Source organism: Psammomys obesus, unplaced genomic scaffold (assembly GCF_907164565.1).
Source record: "Psammomys obesus unplaced genomic scaffold, mPsaObe1.curated_primary_1811, whole genome shotgun sequence".
In the NCBI taxonomy this organism is placed as follows: domain Eukaryota; kingdom Metazoa; phylum Chordata; class Mammalia; order Rodentia; family Muridae; genus Psammomys; species Psammomys obesus.
In genome coordinates, this window is record NW_026592548.1 from 8,338,685 (window position 1) to 8,343,070 (window position 4,386).

The 4,386-nt window shown below is 49.1% G+C and overlaps 1 protein-coding gene across 2 annotated transcripts in view; it reads left to right on the plus strand.

The window, feature by feature from the left end:
* Gipc2 (GIPC PDZ domain containing family member 2) overlaps positions 1–4,386 on the plus strand; it is a 60,298-nt gene that overhangs the window by 45,991 nt on the left and 9,921 nt on the right. The window lies entirely within an intron of this gene.

Here is a 4,386-nt window from a genome sequence, read left to right on the forward strand (position 1 = left end):
GGTGAGCACTGCCCTCTGACCCCCAGGCCCTGGGCCCTCACAGTCTGCGGGTGAGCAGTGCCCTCTGATCTCTAGGACTGCAGAACGGAGGATGAATCAGATGATCGGTTAGGATGTTTGCAGAGTGGCCCCCAGAGCTTGTTGGGTGACAGGTGTCCAGGGTCAGCGAAGGGCTGGTTTGGTAGGACAGAGAACCAGTAGGTCAAGGCTGTCTCTGGGACTGTGTGAGTCGCTCAGGATACTGTGTGTTTTGAGGAGCCTGGAGGAGGATGGTGGGCTAGGGAACCTTGTGCTAGGGAAAGAGCCTTGGCGGGAGCTTGAGCAGTGGCTCATGAAGCAGAGGGCTGAATGCTAGTACTCAGCTCACCTCCTCCTTTTTCTTCAGGCTGGGACCCCAGCTCATGGGGTGGTGTTGCCCGAGCTTACAGTGGGGCTTCCTATGTAGCTAGTCTGTTCAAGAGCCCCCCTTACAGTAGAGATTTGCAGAGATAGGCTCATCCAGTGATTCTCACCTCATCAAGTTGACAGTTAAAATCAGCCAGCACAGAGGCAAATGCAGTTGTGAGGCACAGGAGAGCTGAAGCATTTTGCAAAGGAGCCGTGATGAGTTCTGTGCAACACAGCAGGGCAGGAACATCTGGCCGAATCTTTTCTTTTTCCTTTGCCTGTTTCTGCTGCCCGGTATAATTGCTGAAGATGGTTGCTGTTCTTTGAGGCAGCGAACAAACCTCAGTGGAAGACAGCTCTGTGAGAGGATGCAAAGCCAGCCATCAGGAGCTTGTGGTGGGTGCTCGGAGAATGCTCCCCAGACTTCCCGCGGGAGGCTGTGAGGAAGATGAGCAGACTTGAAACCGTGTGCAGAGGGTGTGCGGGCACCTTCGTGTGCCCTGGGATGGGCAGCATTTCCTAATAGTTGACACAGTTACTGACCTTCCAAGTACTCTGTTATAAAGGAGGTGCTGCAATGAAAGGGGGGCAGCCTGCCGTCTGTCTGAGGAGCTAGGAAGTTTATTCAAATATAAACATTAAAAATCCACAGATTTGATACTCTCCTTAATTAAGGAGGTCAATTAAAATTAGCTCACAATGAAAAGAAGCCAGTTTGCTGCTAATATTAAATTGGTACAAATAGCCTGCATTTCTGAAGGATTTAAAGAACTTACAGGATTTGACACAGTGTCCCTCCTAGCCTGGCACAAGGCCGGGAAGCTGAGGACGCTGCTCCACTCCCAGACCTCATTCTTTATTCATTGTGTTTGCTGAGCCTGGCACAGTGCAGATACTGCTGACGCAAGGTGAATAAAGACCCTTTTCCTCCCTTAGAGAGGGAGAGAGGCATTAGCAAAAGCTACAAGGGGCCAGGCGTCAGAGCTGGAGCACAGTTCAGGACACACAGTGTCACAGAGCAGAGGCTGTCAGGAACAAGGAAAGACAAATCAGCAAGTGGCAGAGTTGGTGCAGGGGGAGACGTTATAAAACAGTCGTGGGTGGGGGAGAGTGCAAGCCGCCTGTGAGAGTGGAGAGTGCGTGCGGAGGTACCGGGGGTGGGGGTAGGAGGGTGGTGGTGATGGTGGTAAAGAGAGGGGGCAGGGGTGAAAGGTCCCATGGTTAACTGGGGATTTGTTTAAAAATTGTGGGGTGACAACACAGTCAGGTGCGTGTGTTAGGAAATTTCTTGGTTCAGGGGGTGTGCTGTTGAGCAGGGTGGACCTGAGAGGGAATGGCAGTGAAGGAAATGAGGAAACCTCCTCGAAGAAAGGATGAGGACCCAGACAAGCAGAACGTGGCTGCACGGAGGTGCCGGTCAAGAGTTTCTCCAGGAGCCATGGCCATTGGTGCCATTTGAGCATGAGCAGCCTGCCACGTGTTACCACAGCTCATGCTGAGGCCAGGTGGAGACAGCTTAATAGCTGAGTTACTTGATGCCTTAGTTACTGTTCTGTTGCTGAAGAGACACCATGCAAACAAATGGAAGAGTTTATTGGCCTCACAGTCTCAGAGGGTGAGTCCAAGGCCGTCAGGCGACGAACATGGCAGCAGCACGGTGCTACAGAAGTAGCTGAGAACTCACACCTGATCCACAAGCAGGAGGCAGGGGAGCAGGGCACACACATGCTAACTAGGCATGGCGTGAGCTTTCGAAATCCCAGCCTACCCCCAGAGACACAGCTCTTCCCACAAGGTTACACCTCCTAATCCTTCCCAAACAGTTTCAGTATAGATGGTTATGAGCTACCATGTGATTACTGGGAATTGAACTCAGGACCTCTGGAAGAGCTCTTAACAGTGTTATTAACCTCTGAGCCATCTCTCCAGCCCCTAAATGAATGTCTGGTTCACACTGAGGTCAGAAGAGGACCAGATTCCTGGTGTTAGAGTTATGAGCGGTTGTAGGGGCTGGGAACTGAACCCTGGTCCTCTGCATGAGCAGTGGGTGCTCTGAGCCACTGAGCCATTGTTTCAGCCCTGGTTTCAGAAATTTATCTGTGTGTGATGGTAACTACTGTTCAGCAGTTTGGATTGTACCAAACAGTTTCACAAGGTGCAGAGGAAGCACTCAAATGCATGAGCCTCTGGGGACCATTCACGTTCAAATCGCCACACTTGGTGTGGCCCACAGCCTCACAGACAATTAAAACCATGGCAAGGAAACAAGAGCAATGTGCCTCATCGTCATCTACTTTTCTTAAGTTTAGGTCACACGGGAAGTTGTCAGGGATCTGGGTGTAGGTCAGTGGTAGGATCCCCACAAGGAAGCACACTCACATCAACACTGTCTCACACATTTGCATAGACACATACACTTCATACATCTGCCCCATCATGCATAACCACACGCACACACATGCACATAGAAACACTAACAAATACCACACACACGGCACACATACTCACACTGACATACATACTCACACACCAACTCACATACTCTATACACAATTTCACAATTCACATACAACACACATACATACTACTCCACACCCCACACAGCTGTACAGACACATCTATACTCACATACAACTATACTCAGACACACATTCACACAATGACATCACACCTGCAAACACACATTTACAGTACTTATACACATACACCCGTAATATACACACAGTTCTCACACTTGACATACAGAAACAGTCCGCACACATGTATACACACAGAAATATTTTTTATTTTTATAATTTTTATTTTTTATATTAATCACAGGTTATTTACTCAGAACTATTGATATACACTCAGTCACAGACACATTCGTGTCTACTCATATTCCACACAGACTACAGATTCACCCACCTGCGTTCAGCACACACGCTTGCATATACTAATGCTCACGCCTTCCTGCAACGATCCTGACACCCAGAATGGCATACACTCACCCTTAGTATGCAAGTGTGCACGCATGTACACTCCACACCCCACATACATATGCCCACGGGCACACAGAGACAGTTGGAATACGCTCTCACACGATACACAAATGCACACACACTCTCTCAGACCCATATACACATTAGCGCACATATACTTCACACACATGCTACATACTTACGCACACATACAGATTCACACATTCACACGCATTCATAGCCATACATCGCCCACATTGCCCTCCACACGTACACATCAGTACACCTGTCATACAGTTCACAGTCAAATGTTACACACGTGCACACAGACACTCACATACACTCACTCGTACAGATGCACACACCCACACCCCTCACACACGCACACAGTCACACAGAGTGCACTGGCATGTTCTCATGCACACATTCGCACACACATGACCAATGCTGGGCAGCTGGAGACTGGCGGCCCCTAGGCTCTTCTGGCTGAATCGGTTCAGTAAGAGACCCTGTCTCAAAATGTATAAGGGGAGAGCCATTGAGGAGAGCACGTAATGTCAGCCTCTGGCCTCCACACAGATAGGCCACACATGTACATATTATACATGAAACACACAGATGCACAGAGGGGGGAGGTGGAAAGAGGAAGGGAGGAGGAGGGAAAAAAGAAGAGAGAGAGAGAGAGAGTGTGAGAGAGAGACAGTGTTTGGGGATTCCCAACCTTTTAGTGGTACAGGCCCCCTAAATTCTAGTCGTGTGATGATTCTCCAGGCCCGTGGGACTTCTTACTGTGACTCTAATATGCTCTTCAGCCAGACTTTACACATCCACGTGGTCTTTCCATGTGTGTTGCCTTCTGCTGGCCGTGTCTCTCTCCTGTGTGTCTGACACAGCTGCCTTCTTGGAAACAAAGTTTCTTCTGAAGACTTCTGCTTGCATACCTGTGTCCATCACTTTCGTCTTTCCCCACTTAGCTAGTTCTGCACTTGGGCTCTTTCTTTCTTTCTTTCTTTCTTTCTTTCTTTCTTTCTTTCTTTCT